Below are 12,184 nucleotides of genomic sequence, written 5' to 3' on the forward strand. Positions count from 1 at the left end.
CACACCATGAAGAGGTCCTTTTGATTCATCAAATCCCCTTCCAGGGACGTCATTTAGGGGTCGCCAGAGGTCGCAAGACCTCTATGAATCTCTTGCGACCTCTGTGGCAATCCGCCAATTAGATTGCTGTGGGGGCATGGCTATGCACAGGCCGCACAGCGCTTCTTGGGCTCTGTTTTGTTTTCACTTTTCCTCCAGCAGCAGCAGCACTGCACGTCTCTGGCCAATCCCTTGCGAGCCCTCGAATCAGAATGCAGATATGGGGCGGTGTGGCTGAATTGAATGGCGGCTCTGCACGTGCCGCTTTCTAGGCCAGCAGGAGGACGTGTCGTGTGTACTGTGAACAGCAATGCTGCTGCTTCAAAAATGAAAGGTAGGTTAGTACTAGAGGGCTCTAGTCTGTGTTGGTTACATGCAGGCCCAACCATGATGCGGGCCATGGGGCTGTGCAGCACCTGCACGCCAGCCCTTGGTCCGCATCATGGTTGGGTCGGTGCGTCATGGTTGCCCTCAATTTTTGTGGCAGGCACGGGCCATGTGTGTCTGGCACGGCAGAGGCCGGTGTCCAGGTTCTTGGAGTCGGCAGCTAAGGTTATTGTACGGTCAGCTGAATGGTGTTAGAATAAATACACTTTCGGCTAGAGGCAGCGCCACGGCAGAGAGTTTCCAGTGCTATGTTAATTGCAGGGCAGGCATACACGGCTAGCACAGAGGCTCAGAACAGAAACACTCTAGCCCTCCCCCACGAGTCCCAGTGTGCCTGGTCTCAGCTGCAGCCCTGAGCCGCCATACCGGAGCGGAGGAGACCCTTGCCCCACAGTCTCATGCCCCAAAGCAGCACTGTGTCAGTCTCGGAGGAAGTGTACTGACTAGTATGGCTGTAAGTCTGGGACAAGGACTTGGTTAAAAATCAATTTTGATCAATTCTACTGTTTTATCAGGCAATTGGGGTGCTTGCCGATGAGCTTGTACAAGACTGCGCTTGTCATTTGACTGACTCCCGCCACCCCCAGTAATTCCAGGCTTTCAGGGAGCGGCCTGCTATGGAATTGCAAATGGGTAATTATCAATACAGGACTATTTTACACTGAATGCTTCTGTTTGACATCTTAGACCACGGGAGCATAGCGGGCACTGTCAATGATGTTATGCGGAACACGGAGAAAAGAGAGCGTTCTTGATCTCTGCCCACACACACTATTATGTTGTGTATGCAGATGGTTTTGCTGCTGTAAAAAACATTTTGTTTCTATGCAACCGCCGGCCCTGCCATTACAACGGTCTCTTTTTCATGGCTTGGGTGCTGACCCGGAAGTGGAAAAGTTGTGAAGACTCGCCACAGGTTGGGCTGCACTCAGTGAGCTGAGTGCCGAGTAAGCACTGGTCGGAGGCTGTCGGCATTTGCAGCAGCCATGGAAACCAGAGACTAAGACACCTCTGCAATGCACACTCATTTTAGTCTTGCACTGATGTGACATCGCACTCGTGAAAAACCTGGTTACGTGTCACAGGCAGGTGCTAGGTAGAGAAGGCTGGCAAGGGAAATACTCTGAGCGGCACACTGGGCATCAGCACTCCCGAGGAGATGCACTCCAAAATCAGTACAACATTCAACCATAGAACAAGGTTTCAATAAGATGACATAAGCAACGTAGGTACCCACGTAGAGACTCCTCTTCATGGGACCCGCAGGGATGGGGGGACCTGCAACCCCTTCACATTGTTTTTCATGACTGTGCCGCACAACGCTGCGAAGGTGTGCAAAACATTAAAAACCCACCTTCCCACCCCAGTGGCCACAAAAGGGGCCTTAAAGAATTAAACACCTGGTTAAAGGCATAGTAGGGTAAGAAGCGTTAAAGCAGTAGACACAATGCCAGAACGCTGGCAGCATGAATGCCTCCATCCCTCCCTCCCAGGGTTGCCAGGAATGGGCACACTAAAAATAAAAACGCTTGGGAATTTTTCAGGAGCTGGAGGCACCCATGTTTCCCTAAAATGGAATAAAAAAAATAACGGGTGCTCCCATCCCCAGTTGCCAGAATAATGGCGCAATGGCGAAAATTGCTTCGGTTGCTGGAGGTAGGGCGGGGGAGTCTAAACAGTTGAATGCTAGGATCAGGTTTTGATTTCTGATAAAAATCAAGCCAGGGGGCACGTGCTTGATAGTGGAATTGGCCAATTTGTCGACATTAGGTATGTCGATAATTAGTGCATATCAAGGGTCCACTGTCCCGCTGTGGCTATTTTTGGTGTTGAGATTTATCTTGGGGACATATTTGGGTCCTACTTATGACTGATGCCACGCCATGGGATCAGAAGCGAATTCTAACTGAAGCTGTACAACAAAAACTCTTGCTTGCAGGGGATGCGGAGAAGAGAACGTTTTAAAACATAGGGGGTCATTCCGAGTCTGGAGGTAAGGTACAAACCATGCCGGTATTGATTTACCGGCATGGTTTTCCGCTCCATGCCATTCCGACCCCTCAGACCGTAAATTACGGCACCGTAAACTACAATGCCGTAATTTACGGTCTTGGGTCGCGCGCGCGCACAACCATGGCGAAATTAACGCCATGGCGTAAACCGGAGCTGATTCCAAGTAAGGACCACACGTAAATTACGTCCTCCTCAAGGCGGTAAAGTACCTTACCGGCATGGAGTACATACAGGCATCTCAGAGAAGGAGTAAAGAACCCTGAGCAGTGGGACCCAGAGCCACAGGTGCACACATGCAACACAGACGGAGGCCAGGAGTCTGGCATAGTAGAAAAGGAACACAACCACACACCACCACCCTCCCACACCAAGATGACACCAATTGAACAATCAAGCCCACAACCACACAAACCTCTGCAACAACACCAGGCCCCCCCACTGAGGAGACACAGGGGTAGAAGGAGGGGGGAGACAGGCCCTGCATGCAGCACCAGTGCATCCTCCGTTACCACCCCTGCAGCCCCCATGCACACGTAGCATGACTTGACGCTCTAGGAGAAGGCCTACCAGACAGACACCCCTGACCACCTAGACTGTGACACCGTCACCACCATATTGCGGCACAGACACAAGACAAGCGAGCACCATACAAATGTACAGTGCCAACCCGTCACAAGTGATGGTGTTGCCTGTGCCCCACACCCATGCCAAAGGCACCCACCAGCACACAGTGGCATGTCACAACCGTCCATTATGCGGCCACATATCCAAGTGCCCTTACACCCCCCCAAACACATCCCCAAACACACAAGGGTCCACCGATCCCCAACATGGACCACCCATGAGACACACAACAGTAAAGCTGGACCAAAAGCAAATGGAGGCATGGCAAATGACAATGTTTCCCCTGACAGCACCCACCGGTCGTATGTGGACCAGCTTGGCATGCACGTTGCGGACATCAACTGCAAACAATACCACTCCCCCTACGTGCAGATGGAATGCAACACTACCAAGAACCGCACACATGGGTGGGCCCGACACCAAACAACTACGCATGACTCAAAGGACCTGCTGAAATGACATGATATGGCATTTGGAACGCGCCCATACACAAGTGTCTCAAGGCGCGACGAGGCAGGGAGGGGGGAACAAGGGGAAGACAGACAAAGATCCCACTAGGCCAGGTGTCACACAGACCGCGCAAGTGCAGGGGTAGTGAGAATGGAAAAAGTGCAAGTGCAAGGGGACGGGGGAAGTGCAGTACAAAGTAAGTCGAATATCCAAAAATAAATTAATAGGGCCAGCTGGTGGCAAGTGCAAGGTAAGTGCAGACAAGTGCTGGGAAGGGGGGGCTGTAGGGATAGAGAGACAGTCCCGCAGTGCAGGGGTTGCCAGGGAGGCAGTGCAAGTGGAGAGTAGCTGGGCCCAGGACCGAGGTCGGCGAGAGTGGCCCAGATCCAGATCCTGTGCAGTTTCAGTGAAGAATTCAGCAGGGGAGAGGGAGAGAGAAAGCAGAAGCAAAGAGGAAGGTCATGAGGTGCTTCCGGACCCAGAGATGGTTCTCCTCAAATATCAGGGATGCAGGAAGGCTGTTCCAGAGGGAGGCCCCTGCCGCAGAGAGAGATCTACCCCCAGCTCGTTGCTCTGAGAAGCGGCTGACCCTGAGTGAGTCGGAGACGGATGAGCAAAGGTCTTGGGAAGGAAGACATTCAGGAAGAGAGAGTAGAAGGTATTCATGCCCCAGGCCCCAGAAGGCCTTGTGGACAATGCATAGTGTTTTGAACTTAAGGGAAGGAGGGAGTGGGTGTGCCGATGAGGAGAAACTCAGTCTTACTAGCATTAAGGCAGTGTCCATTGGCTGCACACCATTCCTGGATATCAGACAGACAGTCAGAGATGAGGGAAGGAGAGGAGGACGCCGAGGGTAGGCTGAAAATTTGCCGGGTATCGTCCGCATAGCGCTGAAAGTTTGGGCAGAGGGTGGCGATGCGGTGGCCAAGGAGTGCCAAATACTGGTTGAACAGCCAGGGAGGGAGATTAGATCCCAGGGGAACACCACAGGTGGAGGAAAAGATGTCAGAGAGGAGGGCCCCAAGTTGGACCTGGGAGGGTCGATTGAAAAGGAAAGAGGTCAGCACGCTACCGTGCCACATGGCCCAACATGCAGGATGACCTGTCTGGCTGGCTGTTGAGTCGTCTGACTGTGTCATGCAAGTGCACTGGTGCGACAGGGTGGGTGCCTGCATGTACCAACTGCGTAGAAATGATGGAGCCATTGTACGTTGTTCACCCTGACAACAAACCTGCCAAAGAACCAGGGCAACGGCACATATGAACATATTTTCACTTTGCCAGAATAAGGCACCCACATCACACTACATCTACACCAACTGACAAGGGATAGGCACACTACACCAGCACCACTCATTGGCGGACACCACAACCGCAAGTGCATATCCGAGGGCACACTGCACATTCACATTGCGGCATCCCCCAGCCTGGCACCACATTGGAGACCCACCCCTGGAAGTGGAATTCACGGAGGACAGCAGGGGTACGATATCACGTCACCGGCATGGCACCCCCATAGGAGTGTTGGGAATCACCATAGAATGGATCAGAGCTGGATGATGGACATGATACACAGCCAAATGAGAATGTACACAGTACACAGCACCAGAATGATCCGACATCAGAACAGCAGCATGCGACAAAGGAACATGTACCCCAAGATGTCCACACCACCGTTCACGGACCATCATGTAGACACGACACCCCACAGCATTACATTGCATCGGACAGTCTCTGATCGTGCCGAATATATCTATGTACATGTACATATGGTCATCATCGAAAGCCTGCCATGACAGCCAAGTACTGTTCACCACCATGACAGTCCACACACCCACCTCATTTTGCGACACATGCAGCTGTTGGTGGATGTACCCTAACAGCAAGCCACATGACCCCTGTCATGAACCCCCTGAACAGACCCATGGGGCAACCAGACTATGGCCATACCCGTGCATGCGTGTAGATACAGCAGTCACCAGGTTTGCGTGATGCACATATGTGCCCGCGAACCAGGACTGGTGGCTGATCCCTCCACTGATATCTGGTGTCGAATGGGCCCATGCCATATGTGCAGATGGACAAAAAGTGCAATGAAGAATGTCCACAACGGTTCAACTTTGCAACACCAATTGTGTATTGAGATAACAAGAAATGAAAAAACAGTGCTTACTTCAACAAATGCCCATGCCCCCTCCCCCCTCCCCCCAACTCCAGAACACAACATCACCCCCCTCCCCCCAACCCCAGAACACAACATCACCCCCCTCCCCCCAACCCCAGAACACAACATCACCCCCCTCCCCCCAACTCCAGAACACAACGCCACCCTCCTCCCCCCTCCCCCCAACTCCCGAGCAGTCGTCCCATGTAGGATCTGGGGACCACATGTGGCAGGAATGGCTAATGTCCCTTGGAGCCCTTGTCTGGGGGAGGCAAATCCCGTTTGCGCAAGGAACGCCGGAGGCGTCTCTCCGGGCTGCCTTGCGTGGCCTCACTTGTCTCGGACGTGCCCTCCTGCTGTTGCTCCGTATTTTGACTCCCTGCCTTAAGGGCATTAGCAATGCGGTTGAGGACATGGCATAGCCGGGTTGTATTGTCCGTCAGGGAGTCGCACAATCTGGTGGTGCAGTCGTTGAGGGACTGGCGCATTTGATCGAGTTCCTCATGCAGTCCAGCCCTGGATTATCCTCAATATAGTTCCCTATGAGATCGCTCAATTGCTGAACTCTGAACTGGTCAGGTGAAGGGGGGCCATCGGATGATCTACTTGCACCAGCATGCTGTGCAGGGGGTTGTATGGGTGGACTGGGGGGAACGACGTCACACCCCAGCGGGTCAAGTTCAAGGCTGTGCACTGGTGATGGTGCATCCCCGGAGTCACTGCATGACGCCAGTGTCACGAGGCATGGTTCCAGCATTTGCATGCTCTCCTGGTCGTCCTCCGACATGGGCCCCTGGATGGGTGGCGGGCTGGGCTCCCACTCATCTGCTGCGGTAGCGGCAGCCTCCCCTGAAATGCTCGATTGTGCTGAGGTAGGGGTCTGCTCGGCTGCTGCCGCGGATGTTGTGTGGCTTGCTGGTCTGCCAGCTTCAAGTGGCCTTTCCGTAGGCTGAGGGGTGGTTTTCTTGGCTGCTGGCTTCGGCCTGGCCCTGCCAGTACCCGCAGAGGTGCTTGGCCGGCTTCCTTGGGGCTCTGTGCTGTCATGGTCTATGCCTGTGGGGGTAGGAGAGAGGGACAACATTAGTGTATGTGCTATGTCCTATTTGCATACATGGTTGCATGGACATTTCAGTCATTCACGGGTTGTTCAGTTTGGGGGGTAGCTATGGCAGTGGTACATGTGCATGGTGATGACATAAACACATGTTTGGGAGTGATTCGTTGTGCCCTGTTCATGTACATTTCGGCAGGTACTATGCCTACCACGCTGGACGGTGTGCATGATGGGCTGTGCAAGTCAGTCCAGTATGGTTGATGTGCGTTATGTACTCGCACTTGGGCCAGCATTAGGCGGCACTTGCCTCAGCATTTGTTGGATGGGGGGATGCGTTGGATGGGGGGAGGGCAACACGAGAGGGTGCCTTCGATGGCCCCTGGGTCAGTTTACATGATGCAATGGACATTGCCAGTGTGCACTGTCAACACTCACCTCCTTCTGCAGAAGTCGTTCCGCCGCACTCCAGGGTCCCCACGCCCTCTATGGATTCCGTGCCAATGAGCTGCGCGCAGGTCTCCTCCCACGGCTCTAGTTGGACCTGTGTACTTGGCCCACCTCCTGTCTGCAGGGCCTGGCTGCGGTTGGTGGAGAGGAGGCCCCGCACCCGCACCCGCAGGTCGTCCCACCGCTTGCGGCAGTCCCTTGGGGAGCGGGGGGTGCTTCCAACAGCGCTCACCCTCTGTGCCAGTTCCGCCCAGATGGTCTTCTTGCAGAGGGTTGATTCCTTGCGCATGTCGCCGCTGAAAACTACATCAGCATGCTCTGCAAGGTAGTCTACCATGACCTGCAGTTCATCGGTGGAGAATTTCACCTTGCGGACGCGATCCGCCGCCCTTTTTGGTGCTTTCGGCATGTCCTGCGGTGCCTGGTCCGGTTCACGACTTTACTTTCCTCACAGGGCTGCTGGCAGCTGCGGGTGGCAATGGATTGTGTTTTTAAAGATGGCCGCCGCTCTCCTTCCCGTTCCTGTGCGATGTCGTAATTTCCGGATCCGTTTTTCGGCGGAGACCGTAATTTACGGTTTCTGTAAATTACGGTCACCGTAATTTACCGTCACCGTTATGCACTGTCGCTAATGCTTACAGGGCGGTGTAGTACTTTACGTGTCGGTTGCATGCCGGTAGGGGTTTTTCGGCAGGCCGCGCGGTCCTTTTCCGGCATGGCTGAAAGCGCGTGTCCGTGAGCTCGGAATGGGCAGTAATTTTCGGACTTAAACCAGCACGGTGTCGTACTTTACGCCATGCCGGAAAATACAGATACTTACCGGCATGACTCGGAATGAGGCCCATATTCTTTTGCATGATAATACAGATGTGCACAATTTGGTGCAAACGCACGGATTACAGAACAACACATAAAGTAAAATATTCTGACTGAGGGATGGAAGGGCATGCCCACCAACGAACTATAGCAAAAGCCACTGCCAGCCAACATACCAGCAATGGTGGACACAGGACCTGGGTGTCAATAGACGAGAGAACGGAAAGAACTGCACAGGCGTCTGTTTTTCTATTCAGTGGTGTAACTGCCCTGCCACCTGCTCAAATGCATCAATACGCTCCAAATCGCATACAGGTTACCCATGGTAGGTGGCTGTGACTCTCCATGCGTCTAATTTCAAACAGCTCAGAATTGCCTGTATTTAACACTCCAACCTCACTGTCATTACACACGTACCACAAGCGCACGCAAAAACCTTGACATAGTAATAGTAGTAGGCAAAGTGAGATAATAAAACTTGCCAGGCATAGTATTGCGACTACTCTCCTTTTCAAAATTTGGGTAAGGATGCAGTACTAGAGTGGCAAAGCAGAAGCCCTCCATAAGTGGAATAACAGGTTTTCAATGTTAGTAATCAGGTTTTGTAACACACTAAACTTCTAAAGACAGATCTTGTATGTTAGGATGTGTGCATGAAACAAAAAAATTATAATTGTTCTAAACTGTGAGAGTGTGATACTAGTATTGTATAGAAATAGGAACTCTTGAGTTATGCAAGCACTTTGAAAAGATACAGGAAAAGATACAGGAAGATGATCAGGCAGCAGTATTTGCCAATACACTAATCAAACCCATTTTAAACTTAGCTCTAGGTTCTGAAGGAGATGAATATCAGAGACCTCTGACTGCTTTGTGCTGGAATAATGAAGTCCATCAAACAACCGTAAACAGTACAACACAATACATCCTACTGAGAGGAAACCCTGAAGGTAATTTGTCGAATCAGAAAGAAATGAAGACTGTGGATGCCATTGACCATAAGAACACATGTCTGTGGTGAAATATTCTCCCTCTCCCCTTCTATCCTGCCTTTCAACTATCTGTGTGCCCGCCCAGACCCCCAGAATGTGATTTCGCTCTGTAGTCATGTTAAAATAACAGGGCAGATCCACATAAAGAGGGGATTTGGGTTCATACAATTCCCATGGTGACATGGGCCTTGACACACTGATAATAATGCTATATATGATGATCCATTCTTGTATGAAATGTCACATTACAGTGATATCGTAACCATATTTTTCTTAGTGTACTGAGGGACGATGCCACTTTCTGTGATGTCAAGTGGTGAAAGGTTGTGTGCCACTACTTTCTGTGATGTCATTTTGGGGCGGGGTCAAATGACAGCACTTCCGGCAAGGTCACTGGGGGCAGGGTCAAATGACATCACTTCATGTGATGTCATCGGGAGGTCAAAGGTTGTGTGATGTCACTTCTGCTACCCCTGGCATTTTGGTGAAATGACGTCCCTGTCCCCTCCCCTACACCCTATCTCCTCTGTACTCTGCCCATCATGTTCCTACCAAACCTACTCCTTTGCCACACTGTTCTTTCCTACTCTCTCTCTCCCTCCCTCTCTCGACCTCTACAAAACCCCTTCTTACCCCTTCACTCCCCTGCCCACCTCACCCCATTCCTATTCTTCATTCTCCTTCCAACTGCCATCCTGTCTGCTCTTCTATCCTCTTCCCACGCACTACAACCTCCTCCACCATGGCCACCTCTCTTCATCTACTCATGCAATTAGCCCCTCAACCTCTGACCCCTCGACCACTCACCCTGAGCCTCTGTAAAGCAGAATCCCTTTGGACAAAAATACTTCCTTCTCACATATTGCTTTGATTCCCATCGCCCCAAACTCTCAGTGATGTCTATAACTGAAACCTGGATTCCCAGCCAACAAACCCTTCACCCAGGCTGATCTTGACAACAACCTTGCTTCCTTTTGTCACTACATCATTACTCTAAAAAAGTTGTTGTTGTTGGTCTCATGATCAACAAGAACACACCATTGGTCCCCCTTCTCTTCTTTTACTCCACTCCCTTTTCCTTCATGCACATCTCTGACCACCCCCTGCTCCCACCCCTCTTAGCATACTCCTCATCTATGACCCACCAGGCCCCATTACCATCTTCTTCTCTGATCTTGACTTCCTCCTTGAAATTCTCCCAGCGGATGTGCCTGCTGTCATAATGGGGGATCTTAATGTCTCCAGTAGGGCTAAGGCCAATCAGCTTCTACTTGACTCTACTCTCTCAGACAACTCTCTATCCAATGCTATGTTAAGTGGGGTTATAAACCACACTGAACTGACACTTCCTAATATGTAATTGATACAAATGCCTTTCTAGCAGAACAACGTAGACAGAAAATATATGTCTTAAACTGCTGTATAAAGCTGAGATGGTTTTCAGAAAGTCGCAATTCCAAAGGGAGGGAGTCCATAGATTCTCTGCACATACTGAGAAGGCGCTTTCAAACAATCCCTTGCTTTCTGATTCTAACTACAACCAAAAGAGGAAGAGAGGAATTTCTCAAACATCTGAGAAGGGGTATATTTTCACATAGTAAATATATTCAGCGCTATTGAATGAGTCTGCCCAACTTTACTGGACTCTTCACTGGCAACCATTGCAAGGAGCACCGGGCTGGAATCACGTGATCGACCAGTCTGAGCTTCATTATGGGATCGGCTGCAGCCTTCTGTTCTGAGACATCTTATCGATGTCTATAGATGGCCCAAGAGCAGTGTATGTCATCGACGTATTTGTATGCTGTGAGACTAAATTATCGTATTTGACTAACTAGGGGCTGATACAGAGGTTACACAGGAGTGGCAAGAGTATGCAGTGCCCTGGTGGACTTCCGCACTGTAAGTCCCAGTTTTATTTTTAAAAACTATGGAAGTGAGGCCACCCTTTGTAGATCAGTCAGGAAAAATGAGACACATTGTAGGACTGCGTGCATCTCAACAGCCAATTTGGGCCAGTCTGATGAGTAGCAATTGTGACAGGGTCAGACCCTATCTGTGGCAAACTGTGGCCGCTCCCAACCTGAGGTAGACAGCCTATCGGCACGCATGCCAGAGGCAATCCTACCCCAGAGACGGGATTAAGGAGTTGAGGGAGCCCAGTTCCTGAAACCTTGAACGTGCCTGGCCGTCCTGAAATCTTGGTATCCCTGTCTGTCTCGCCATGCCTTCCAGTCTTGTGTCGGGCCACAGTTCTTTCTTCTTTTGCAAAACTCTGGCTCATGAATGCAGTTATAAAACATACATTGGAGGCTGGAGGGATTTTATAGACCATACAAAGCAGTCCCTCTGTAATAAACTATCAACACTTATTGCTGCTTTGATGGTTTTATGTCGTATTAAGTATCCACCACAATACTACCTGATCACTCCTCACTTAGAAGCAGTTATAACTTTCAAAAAGCAATATATATCTTAATATACATATTCCAATGGACTCATTTTTGAATTATGACTTCATTCTATAAACACATACTGATACATTCGTTACTCTCCTTATTGTACAATTTCATAGGGACCAGTGGTTTTACGATCAACAGTGCAGACAGAGTTTTCTTTTTTTTTTTAACCTCTTTATTTAACCTTTTAAAGAACAAGATCCAATACAATAATCAAAATGCCTTAATAAATTGTACAAATCGCAAAACTCATAAAAACAGCAGAACCGAAGACAAAGAATGTCGAACAGTATGGACCTCAATAACAATCACAAAATAACATTTTCAAATTCTATAAAAGATTCATGACACACAACCACAAAGACAATACAACATAGAAACCCACAACCAAACAGTCCATTACCACCCCCCACTCAAAGAACAGGTCATCAAACCCTGGAATCTACACAGTCAACCATACATGTCATTAAAAGGCCCCCAAATCCGAGATAACGCCCCTCCCTTCCTTGACCAAAAAGCATAACCCTATCATATTTCGACAAGATTTGCATGTCAAAAAGCCATTCCTCCACACCAGGTTTGTTTCTAGACTTCCAAACTCGCAAGATCTATTTCATCGCCAAAACCAAACCTCTGTTAATCCAATCCACATCCTTCCTAGCCCTATCCCCTTACCCCCTTGTTGGACAGCAATATGGTCGAAAGGAATGTACGCGGAAGTTTCTCCTCCAACACAAGA

The 12,184-nt window shown here is 50.2% G+C and overlaps 1 protein-coding gene across 3 annotated transcripts in view; it reads left to right on the top strand.

Annotated features, from left to right (window-relative positions):
- Positions 1 to 12,184, top strand: part of HNRNPLL (heterogeneous nuclear ribonucleoprotein L like) — a 649,202-nt gene that overhangs the window by 88,676 nt on the left and 548,342 nt on the right. For all 3 annotated transcript variants that reach the window (XM_069607810.1, XM_069607812.1, XM_069607811.1), the window contains one exon: positions 8,822 to 8,944. The gene's annotated coding sequence lies outside the window, so the exon portion shown is untranslated. The remainder of the gene's footprint in view (positions 1 to 8,821; positions 8,945 to 12,184) is intronic.

Source organism: Ambystoma mexicanum, chromosome 4q (assembly GCF_040938575.1).
Source record: "Ambystoma mexicanum isolate Mex_15411 chromosome 4q, UKY_AmexF1_1, whole genome shotgun sequence".
In the NCBI taxonomy this organism is placed as follows: domain Eukaryota; kingdom Metazoa; phylum Chordata; class Amphibia; order Caudata; family Ambystomatidae; genus Ambystoma; species Ambystoma mexicanum.